This window comes from Camelina sativa, chromosome 9, assembly GCF_000633955.1.
Source record: "Camelina sativa cultivar DH55 chromosome 9, Cs, whole genome shotgun sequence".
Taxonomy (NCBI): domain Eukaryota; kingdom Viridiplantae; phylum Streptophyta; class Magnoliopsida; order Brassicales; family Brassicaceae; genus Camelina; species Camelina sativa.
In genome coordinates, this window is record NC_025693.1 from 9,488,565 (window position 1) to 9,501,100 (window position 12,536).

Sequence of the window (12,536 nt, forward strand, 5' to 3'; positions counted from 1 at the left end):
GATAATGATCCTTCAGTTACTAATGGTAGACATAGCTTAATTGCAAAAGACTGTAAATCCTTATGTCACCTTTCGTAAAATGATAATGATTCTTCGGTAATGGTGAACATAGCTTAATTGCAAAGGACTGTAAATCCTTATGTCACCTTTCGTAAAATGATANTTTAAAACTTAGAAAGTCTTCTTTTATTTAGAAGATCCAAGAAATTCCCGGTCCAAAACTTTTTGAATTTACTACTTTTGAGTTTCTTTTCCTTGACATAGACCTAAGTCATATATTAAAATGATACTGATACTTCAGTAGATGATACTTCGGTAATGGTAGACCTAGCTTAACAGCAGGGGACTCTAAATCCTTGTGTCATATGATAATGATCCTTCAGTTACTAATGGTAGACATAGCTTAATTGCAAAAGACTGTAAATCCTTATGTCACCTTTCGTAAAATGATAATGATTCTTCGGTAATGGTGAACATAGCTTAATTGCAAAGGACTGTAAATCCTTATGTCACCTTTCGTAAAATGATAATGATTCTTTGGTAATAGTAGACATAGCTTAATTGCAAAGGACTGTAAATCCTTATGTCACCATTATTAAAATGATAATGATTCTTAGCTAATGGTAGACATAGCTTAACAGCGGGGGACTTTAAATCCTTGTGTCACCATTCGTAAAATGATAATGATTCTTTGGTAATGGTAGACATAGCTTAATTGCGAGGGACTGTAAATCTTTATGTCACGATTATTAAAATGTCTATCATCACTAAACAATAACTCTCCCACATTAATCTGTCACTTTATGTATGTCTACTACCATGTTAAATAAATCTGTCATTTTAGTCTATTTCTCCCCGTAAGTCTACTAGAAAAACAAAACACTGCCACCATTGCAATAGATTTGTCGGTTATCTCTATAGGCCATCCTAAATAAATCTAGAGTTAATTAAAAAAAAGGTATTTGTCTTAGCAATGTATTCAGATTTAGGCACTTTCGAGTTTTCTTACGAAAACAGGTATTTTGGTGTTGTGTAAAAGTCAGTTTTACCCTTTATTTGGTGACGTCATTTTCTTCTTCGTTTCCAGTCCAAGCTCGAAGCTTTCTTCTTCTGTGTGATGTGTTTTATTTTTTGGATCAAATGTTATAAACAATATTTGGGTTCTTCATTTACTATCTATTAGGGTTTAGTTTTCTTCCTTTTTTCTCCTTTAATTTTTTTTCAATTGTCTATTAAACATTTATTGTTTTGAATTCATCTTTTTTTTTTTCTGGATTTTGACGTTTTCTCCATGAGAAAATTTAGCATCCTTAAGGTAGTTAGATAATTGTATTTGGGTTCTCCAATTATGAACTAGTAGGGTTTAGTTTTTTTTCGGGATCTGGGGCATTAGAGAAGCCGTTCTAAAGAAATGTCAACCACCGGCCACTAGCAGTTACGGCACCACCGCTAATTCCAGACCCAAACACAGCCACTTCTCAGACAACTCCACGAGCCACCGCTGCTGTCGTGATCAACTCCCCCTCTTGCCACCGTCATGTCTAAAAACCCTTCAATCAGCGAAGGGCAAAAGAGTCAGAAACAACTTATATTTTTGATACTGTTTGGTTTTACTGTACAAAGTGCCCAAATCCGAAACTCCTTGCCAAATAATGCCTATTCCGACAATATTCCCATAAATCTATCATTATTGGATGAAAATCTACCACTAAAAACTACCAACCATTTAAATTTACCTACGATTTTTTCTCTGTCATCACTAAAGTTTAATCTATCAATAAAATCTATCAACTATATCATACAAGTGATTTATATCAAACGATTTGTAAGCTATTTGATTAAACTTTCGTGTGATTTATATCAAAGTTATATTTTCTCGACGAAATGACAAAATAAAGTAGCCACGGCCAAATGGCTTTAGACTAGCTCAAAAACACATGAGGTTAAGGGTTCGATACCTCTATGCCCCCACTAATATTTTATGCTGGGTCCGCCCCTGATATTGGTCAAAATTTTCCACTAACTTTTTTAAACACTTTACGTATTCCTATGATTGTATACATATTGCAATGCCATTGCAAGGGAATTCACATGTGCTATGTGATGATGATAACTTAGCATCTACATATCTTGATATATTATTACTTATATGCCTCAGGATCTGATTATCCTAACTAAAAATTACTTTTATCTATTATATAGTGGTGGTCCAAACAAAATTTTGATCCTGTGATGATCATATATCGAACAAAAGTGTGATTTTAGTAGTCTTTTTCATATTTCGTAATGAACCTCAATGTGGAAGAGTGCTTTGTCTTTGTAAGTGGATAGCCACGAGAAAGTTACGCTCGCAATTAAAAAACGTTTAGTCTTTTAAAATTTTTAGGTTAAATTTACCTTTTCGAAAGAGTTATAATTAGAGTTCGAAAATAGTAAGTAGGTGAAATTTGTAATTATTAATCGGTTTTTATCTTGTAATGATGTATAAAAAGTCTTTACAAAAAGATTTACTCCGTCTTCCTTCTTTTCTATTATACTCTTTTCTTTGTATCAAAAAGATTGATCGTGTAAAATTTTCATATAATTTTTTTAAAAAATTAATGTTTAGTTATAAATATATTATTTATTTACACTAACAAAATTTTTATAACTATTAACTAATAGTAATTTATTAAATTTTAAAATTCTTAATTAATTATTCTTAAAATTTACAATTTGTCAACATTAATTGATAAAAGTTGATATCAAATCAATCTTTTATACAAAAAGAAAACCTCATCAAATCAGTCATGATAACGAGCGAGTAGTTTAGCAGGTGCCTATCCATTTTAGATGGGTCTAAACAATTTTACAATGAACTAGATTGGTATCTGCGCTACGCTGAGGGTTATTTTTAGATTATTTTTTATTTTGTATATTTTGTAATAGTATTTGTTTTATAGTGTTTGGAATTAAATATCATAATTAATAAAGTTTTTTTGGTAGTGGTCATTGATAATTTTTTTTGTTTTTCGTATTTATATTATTTGTTATAGTTTTCAAAGTAAAAAATGAAGAAAAAACATTAGACTTAAACAAATTGTGGTTATTGTAATTTTTATTACACATTGATATGTGAGTCCGCATAAATGATTTTTAAAAAAAAATAAATACTTAGATAAACAAACATTAAAATTTACTTTAATTATATATAAATTGGATGATATTGTATATAAATGTGATTTTTTTAATTATAACTCGAACTTACTCATTATATATCACTACCAATACAATAGTTTTGCCAATCAAGCTCAATAATTGAAGTCATCTAATTTAGTTCAATTTTCCAATACAACATGATAAACCAGGATAAGATTTGCTTTGTAAAAATTATTCGTGGATGTTGATTAGCTAACTTGACGATCTTGGAATAAAGTGTTTGGTTTAAATCATTGTCTCCTTCTCCACAAGATATCCTTTATAAAGCTTTGAAGTCTTGGCCATTCTTAGGAGAACCGACGGCTTGAACCAAACATCTTGAATCACTTTCAAACATGCCTCTTTGAACTTAGGTTGTCAATATATGCATATCCAAGATAGATCATAGCTTTGGAAAAGCCTTAGCTCCATACTACTTGACCGCACCCATATGGTTTCAAAGAATCAATCCCATGCAACAAATGTTGTATCCTTCCCTCCATGTTGTATTTTAGTTTGTTTGGAGGTGGTAGCTGCCACTTTAGCAGGCAAATAAAAAAATTTAAAATAAGAAACTAAGTTTGAGTGTCACAAAGCATTACCATAAGAAATGACATGAGAGAAATTCTAGACGCCATAAAGGGAATTCAAGCAAAACAAATCTTTCCTAAAAGAGGGGATGCCAAAACAGAAGTCATGGACCATTGGTACTCTTTTTTTGGTTGTGTTGCAACATGTTCCTCTATTGGCTCTGAGATTTAAACTCTTTATTAGTAGCAGTTTCATCTACTTCGATGCTTTCTCAACAAAAAAAATTGCAAAACTTAGTTCTTAGCTTATAGAAGTTGGTGTTTATAGATGTTCACATCAACCTTTCTTAACTAAAAAATGACTACACCTATTTTAAAAAATAATAAACTTAGATGATCAAAAGAGAAAAAAATCATAAAACCAATTCTAACCTAAAACGATGCAATTTCTTTGATAAACACAACTTTTTTTTTTTTTTGGTCAAACAAATGCTTTTAATTAAGCAGAAACCTCAAAAAGAGGTGAGTTCTTACAACCAGATTTAACATAAACAAAGCAACATAAAGATAGGAGCTCCATGAGCTTAACAAAGGGATTTTCAACTTGAACAAGTTTTTCAATGTTTGAGAAGTCTGTTGGAACCAATGCGGATTCGTCTTGAAAGCAAGGCTTCACGAGATCCTCGACCCAAGAGAGGTCAGAAAAGGCTCTAGCGGATAACGCATTCGAGCTTGTAGAAAAGTGTTTCACAAGGGGAACAGTTGGAGAGCTTCTTGCCCATAGGAGAGGGTTCATGAGCATAGTCACATAATATTTCAAGCTTTTAGAAACAGACCTCATTGTTCTATATGAAGCTACAAACGGGATTTGGAGAGCGTGGGTAACAAACTGTATCAAAGCAGGTGGGTCCTCCCTCACATGAAACTCACTGTCATGGAGGTTAAGGAAATCCACACAAAGCTTGAAGTCAGTTTGGCCCTGAAAGTTAACAACATACCCAAGCTTAAGATCTAGTGGCGATAGATGGGAAGTGGGTTCAATGGGAAAAAGCAGCGGGTTTAGAAACAAAGTCGGTTCAGGTTCATACTTATTGCTACCCAATGCAAACATCCGACCAAGGCTGATAAGATGGCCTCGACACAAAAGTCTATCAAACCATTCTAAAGACGCCAGTGCTCTGCTACCGAGAAAATCTTGACTTGACCAAGCAGAAGTAGTGGGTACTAAAGAGAGTGAGCTTGATATAACCTTATCAGCATCGAAACTGGGAAGCTTTAAACTCGGTTCAAGGTCAGGGAAAGGGACAGCGGTTTGATACGTATCATAATACATAATGTTTGAGGCTCCACAAAGCTTCAAACTTAAACTTACGTCCGGTGGCAGGTAGAATGCAATATCCATACGGTTTGGAGGATTGATTACGCTAGTTTTCCCTAAAGACAATGTTCCTATGACCGAATGGGAGACCTTTCTCTCCATTATCAAGCAAACACTTTTCTGAGGGATACTAAGCAGAGCAGTTGAGAAATCAGACCTGGATATGGTCCACATTGGGGTTAATGGGCCATGAATATAACCGAGGCCCATCCTAGTAAACCCTAGGATTGATGCTGTTTGGTGGTGAGAGCAAGATTCGCCGCCGTTCTGAAAGATTGGAGTGACATGCGGCGATGGAGCATCTTGTTGGACCATCTGCCAGCTGATGAGCTCGCCGTGTGCCGTCGACGTTCCCACTGGAAAAGGCACATCTGATGGTCTAAAAGAAACTTTTGCCATCAACGAAATCCAGTAGGAAGGGAAAAAAGGTGGTCGCGATGCTAGTCCAGATCTAGAGCCAAAAGATGTATTGATGAAGTCTTGCTCAGATATATGAGATAAGGAGCAGTTGGACTGATTTGAAGCTTCTGATGTAGGGTTCACGAGCGGGTATGCATCCGAAACCTGGTTCAGATCGGAGCTTGTAGAGTAACAAATAACTCTTCCGTCGGTAGAGTAACTCTTAGAACAGAAAGCTTCTTGGAAATTTTTGTTTGGATTTTTAGGGGGATAGAACTTAGAGGTAAAATAATAGAACAGAGCAAAGCTTCGGTAGATAACAGAAAGATTAAACAGGTTTATCACCCCCCGACGCCGGCGAACATAGATCTCACCGGCGCCGGAAGGCATGGTTGGTAAGAGGATCTCAATTCCCGTGCCTGAGAGTGTTTGTTCTTTTTAGCTTTTCCCCAATATTTTTTTCCGGTCTGATAAACACAACTAATACCTAAAACTCACCAAATAAAAAATATTAAAAAAGTTCACAAACATGAAAAATAAAAGTCAAAAGTAGTTGATTTGCCATTAAATCTAGATTTGGATAAAATAATCGTGAAGCTTGCCAAAGGTAGAGAGAAGCTACAGCCGGAGTAGTAAGCTACAAGATCGTAATCATCGTTCAGTTCTTAATGAACAAAATTTTTCTCTGTTTCTACCTATCTCCCTGATATAGTATAATGGGAGTCTGCACGTGTGGTCAAGATAAGAAGAAGAAGTAAAGCACGTGAGAAAAGGCAGCTGGAGTCGTAACGGAATAAAATTGTCAACGTCACGGAATGGGAACACCACCGTTTGTTAACTCTCTATAAGAGCATTGTTAGCTCATCACTTATGATTATGCAAAATTATCTGAACTTGTTAGCTTTCTAGAGTCTTCTAGGTTTTATCTTCCTCATCGTTTGTTGGATCTCCATTGGAGACTCTTGCAGATGAGATGATGATTCTGCGTTTCTTGTGAACGTTGTTTCATGTTTATCGGTTACTTGTTAATTTGAAGCTATTTGAATCAAATCTCTGTTTTACGTTAACAATGGTATCAGAGCTAGCCGACCTCGGATCCATGGTGGAGATCAAAGCTGTTCGTACTAATCGGACAATGAAGATCCGTCGGAGCTTATCGATGGAAGAGATTGAAGAGAGATGGTCGAAGGGGTTGTGTGTGTTCTGCGCAGAGCCAGAAACCTCAGATCACCACTTGTAACACAAGAACTTAGGGATTCTCATGGTTGATGGTGATGATGACCAATTCCCTGAAGATAAAATTGAATTCAAATCTGAAGCCAGTGAAACAGATTCGTTGAATCATGGAGAATTGATCGAGCATGGGGAGTTGATAAGTGGTGATAAAGATCAAATGCCTAATGATAAAGAATCTGTTGAAACTGAAGTTGAGGATCGGCCAGTGCAAGACGAAGAAAACGCAAAGGCTATTTCGACAATTGTGAAAGAAGAATTAACTCCACAATTTCAGGTACCAACTGCTAATTCTGAGATTTGGAAGAGTATTGAACTTAGGGAAGTGAATTTAGGATTGGGAAAGCTAGGAACTGTGGTGATGAACGAGAATCTAGAGCAAGAAGATGTTCAAAAGTATAGTAATAAGAGATTTGAGGTTGAAAGTGGTGTAGAGAGAGGTGATAAATTGTTAAGTATCAAGAAGAATTGCTCTGCACACCAAGTGTTCGGTAAAATTTCTCAATATAGAGAAATGCTGGGAATAAAGAGGAAAACGAGAGGGTTTAAATCTTGGAAATTCAAGTTTAAACATAGAAGAGCACCAAGTGCAAAGGCAGATTGGCTGTTTAAATATATCTTGGGGAAGCAGTTGACTGATGCAAAAGGTGTTCTAGAACTGGGTTTACATGAAGATATTTGCTCGTCAAGAGGACAGACCAGAGGTGCAAAAGAGGACCTAGCGCTACAGGGTAATGACGTTTTCTTTGTCTCAGATTTTGGCATTGACATGTGGTTTGTTCATCAGGCGTTAATACTACGAGTTGATGTTCGAGAGTGCTTTCAAAATGGGAACATGAATATGAGATTGTTTGTACATATCACACATGCATCACAAGCTCTTTTAAGAAGGTACGACTTGCAACGGAAAACGCAGACACTAATTGTAAACAGAGGCTCCAGAGATAGCTATATCGATGAGAGGATCTTGGGGCTGTACGAAATGTGTGGAAGCTTTTCAGATTGTGGTGTAAGACGTGGTAGCATCAGACAGTGGAATTCGATTATCAGCAGTTTTGTTCAAAATGGTTTATTCAATCAGATCGATGTGGTGGGCTTGTTGCAGAATTCAAGCGATGATGGGACTAAGGGGGTGACAGCAACACAACCTTCCTTATGGCTGAAGAACAATTCTTTAAAAATGCACAAAGTTTCAGAGCTTGAGAAGAAGAAGAAGAAGAAGACTATATGCTATAAGACGAGGATGTTCAAGTTCAAAACAACACTGAGGAGAGTACCAATTGATTGTGTACAAGTTCACCTTAGTGATTTCCAGAAACAAGAGATGGATAGGACATTTGTGTTCATGCAGACCATCTATGTTTCTCCTTCTCTTGCTGGATTTTTTGCTTCTGCAGTGTTCTATTTGCAACAGCCGCTAGAGAAATCTACTAAAGGAGTTGAGATAGTATCTGCTGTAATTTTCAGTTGGTTGGCTGCAAAATTGCAGACTATTTCTGATGATGCACTCATGCAAAGAGGATACAGTAACTTCATCAGTTTTGGTGTTCAAACTGAATTCAAGAGGAGGGGGACTGCATCTGAGCTTACAAGATTGCCGAGCCAAACACAAATGTCAAGCTTGTGGTGCAGAATGTGGTTGAGACAAACTTTACAAGATCTGCAACAGTTTATACATGGTGAAGTGACTTATCAAATTAAGCACAAGTGGAGATTCAAGCTTTTACATATAGTTTCAGAGTTAGTCTTCAATTTGGAGAGTGTTGCAATATCACCTGCAAAATATCTTGTGCAGAAGCCATTAGTTAAGGTGGCAGGTAAATGCAAAGTGGAGCTGCAACAAATGAACAAATGATCATGGCTTTGAATACTTATATGCACTTTGGGATTGCAAGTCACTATGTGTGGCATCGTTGCAAGGCTCCATCTTCACAGAATTTTGACAGTCAAGTTTGGGATCCTAGAGGTTCAGTTTCAATAATCTTTGATTCAAACTGAAGTTACAATGGAGTTGTTAGCTGCAAGTCAAGATCCATGTACTGTTTTACAACTGAACCTTGTGGTCAAGGTTCTTCGAATAGGGGAGCTTTGATATAGTATAATGGGAGTCTGCACGTGTGGTCAAGATAAGAAGAAGAAGTAAAGCACGTGAGAAAAGGCAGCTGGAGTCGTAACGGAATAAAATTGTCAACGTCACGGAATGGGAACACCACCGTTTGTTAACTCTCTATAAGAGCATTGTTAGCTCATCACTTATGATTATGCAAAATTATCTGAACTTGTTAGCTTTCTAGAGTCTTCTAGGTTTTATCTTCCTCATCGTTTGTTGGATCTCCATTGGAGACTCTTGCAGATGAGATGATGATTCTGCGTTTCTTGTGAACGTTGTTTCATGTTTATCGGTTACTTGTTAATTTGAAGCTATTTGAATCAAATCTCTGTTTTACGTTAACACTCCCTCTGAGTTTCAACACATATATGAAATTAAATAATCCTAAGAACATACAGTTACATTGAGGTAGTTATTGAACATAACCATAGGTATGAGCAATGAAATTCATCTAATAATGTTAAAAGGCTGCTTTGACTTTTACCAAAAGAAAAAAAGGCTGCTTGACGATAAAATGCTATTGTGTTAACAATTTTTTTGTGAACCAAAGATCAAGCATGTAAATGGCGTTATACCGTTTACACAAAATATAGTTGCAGGAATTACAAATACCCGTTTGGAGCTGATGATCTTAGTAGAAGAAGAAAACAAACTTGTTGATTTTCTGTTTTGGTGACCCAAACACCTTATTGAAGAGCACTGTTGTGTGGATTTGAACTTTTATGTTGCACCTTACTTGGGTAATTCTTCTAGGTAAGTAAGATTAGAATATATATATGTAACTCAAACACTAAAAAAAGGGAATTAAATAGCTCTAAGGGTCTGGTTAATGTACCTCTAGGTTTAAATTAAGAGATGAATCAGACCTCGAGGATTTCCTTTAAGATTGGAATCTTGGGGAATCACCCGACTTATGAGATGTGGTTACGGAACACCGCGGTGAAGAGATCAGAGGAAGAATGAAGTTAAACGGATGTTGACTGAGAAGCAGCAGGTGGCAAATCAGAGTTTATCATCATCTCAAATTGAAGAATTACTTTTGTTCCTTTGTCGAGAAATTCAATTGGCTAATATTGTGCTTAGCTGTATTAATTGTTTTAATTTGATTGGGTATTCATTTTAAATGATGTTTCAGTCTCTGCTTCAATACAAAAGCTGAGAGAAACACCTTCTTCTTTTATTGTATTGATAACATAGACCAGCAAATGAAAAAAACTTTAAAAATTATTAGACACATTTAAACTTGTGGATCCCGTCCAACAATCGAAGCCTGCTCAATGACCACCTAGTCCGTCTAAGTTTCTAACCGTATAATCTGCCAAATACTATAATCATCTGTTTAAGTTTAACAATACCGAATATAGTAAAATCGAAGCGGTCTATAATACCAATCATTTAGATACCTATTACAAACGAGAGAGAACGAGGGAGAAGAAATTTGTTAAAAGATATTTTTCTCATTCAAATTAATTAATCATAGCTGTACAATACATGTGTTATATACAAGTATCTAAACCGTATGCTAAACCAACTATCTGAACCAAATAGCATATTTACATAAACCAATAGTCCCCCTCAAGATGAGAATATGTTAAGAAGGCTCATCTGGGACTTGAGATGCTCAAATTGAGGAAGGAAGAGAGGCTTGGTCAAAATGTCTGCAACCTGATCTTCAGTTCGAACATGAAGCAGTTTGATAAGTCCTCTATCCAGCTTTTCCCGAACCGTATGACAATCGACCTAAATATGTTTAGTTCTCTCGTGAAAAAACTGGATTTGTGGCAATGTAGATTGCTGCAGTACTATCGGAAAAGAGGATCGGAACAGAGGAGGATCCAACTCTCAAATCACGAAGTAAAGTAGTGATCCACATCATCTCGCAAGAAGTTAGAGAAAGAGCTCGATACTCAGCTTCTGTAGAGGAACGAGAAATGGTCTGTTGCTTCTTAGAACGCCAAGAGATAAGTGACGAACCAAGAAACATTGTGAAACCAGTCGTTGATTGTCTACTATCTGGACAAGAAGCATAATCAGAATCCGCAAAAGCTTTCAAAGAAAGGTCTGGTTCTGCAGAATAGACCAGTCCTTGTCCAATAGTCCCCTTAATGTACTGTAAGACTTGATAAGCTGCTGTGAGATGAGAGGTGCGAGGAGCAGAAGAAAATTGACACAACTTATTCACAGCAAAGGTGATATCCGGACGAATGATGGTGAGGTACATCAACCTACCAACAAGACTGCGATACATCTCTGTATCAGTCAAGAGATCACCAGAAGTCCGTGAAAGCTGCAGATTCAGAACCATGGGAGTCTGAACATCTTTACAAACTAACATGCCAGAAGAAGTTAAAAGTTCCAAGGCATATTTACGCTGACAGATCGATAAACCAGGGGAGTTCCGAGCTATTTCTAGACCCAAGAAATACTTCAACGGACCAAGTTCTCGTAAGTTAAAACTCTGTGTCAAAGCTGCGGTTAACTGATGTGCACCAGAATCAGAAGTGCTAGCAATTACTATATCATCAACATAAACCAACACAACAATGAAATCATCTCCAGAGCTTCGAACGAACAAAGTGTGATCACCATGACACTTCGCAAAACCCAAAGATAAAAGGGAAGTAGAAAATTTTAATAACCATTGGCGAGAGGCTTGTTTGAGGCCGTAAATAGATTTCTTTAACCGACAAACAACGTTCTTAGGCAAAACGTCCCCCTTAATCTCAGCATACCCTTTTGGAAGTTTCATAGAAATGTCCTCATCAAGATCACCGTTTAAGAAAGCATTAGAGATATCTAGTTGATGCAGATACCACTGTTTAGAAGCTGAAATCTTGAGTAACAGTTTCACAGTGACCATCTTAGCAACTGGTGAAAATGTTTCTTTATAATCCAAACCCTCCTTTTGAGTGTAACCCTTAGCAACCAACCTGGATTTATATATCTCCAATGATCCATCTGCATAAAACTTCAGAGTGAAGACCCATTTGCAGCCAACTACTTTCTTACCAGGTGGAAGACTCGTGACATCCCAAGTGTTAGTCTGTTCCATAGCTGCAATCTCCTTATCAACGGCCTCACACCATTCCTTAGATTTCTTTGCCTCTTTATATGAAGAGGGAATAGGAATCTTGGTAATGTTATTAATATAAGCCAAGTAAGATGAAGAAATTTTGGAATAGGACAAAAAAGAAGAAATGGGATGAGCGACTTCAATATCTAAGGAATAACAATGATAATCACTCAAATGAGCAGGAGGTTTCCTTACTCTTTGTGGAGAAATTTGTAGTGAGGAAGAGATGTTTTGTGAAGGAATAGAATCAGATATTTGAGGAGTAAGAAGATTGTTAAAGGGTGGGGACCAGGGTTTGAGGAACGCCTGGCGCACCAATAACCTACTGGTGGATGTGGATTTCCACAGTGATGGGTTAGGATCGATGCCCTGCAGGGCCAGCTTGGGGTCTGTTGGGCCGGCTAGCGGTGGGCTAGTGGGGTCCACGGACGGTCCGTTGGGGCTAGCAGTGAGGCTAGTGGGGTCCACGAGACGGGTTGTAACAATAAAAAATTGATTTTTATGTGACAACCCGTCCCGCGAACCCCACTAGCCCACCGCTAGCTGCCCCAACGGACCGTCTGTGGACCCTGCTAGCCCACTGCTAGCCGGCCCAACAGACTCCAAGCTGGCCCTGCAGGGCATCGATCCTAACCC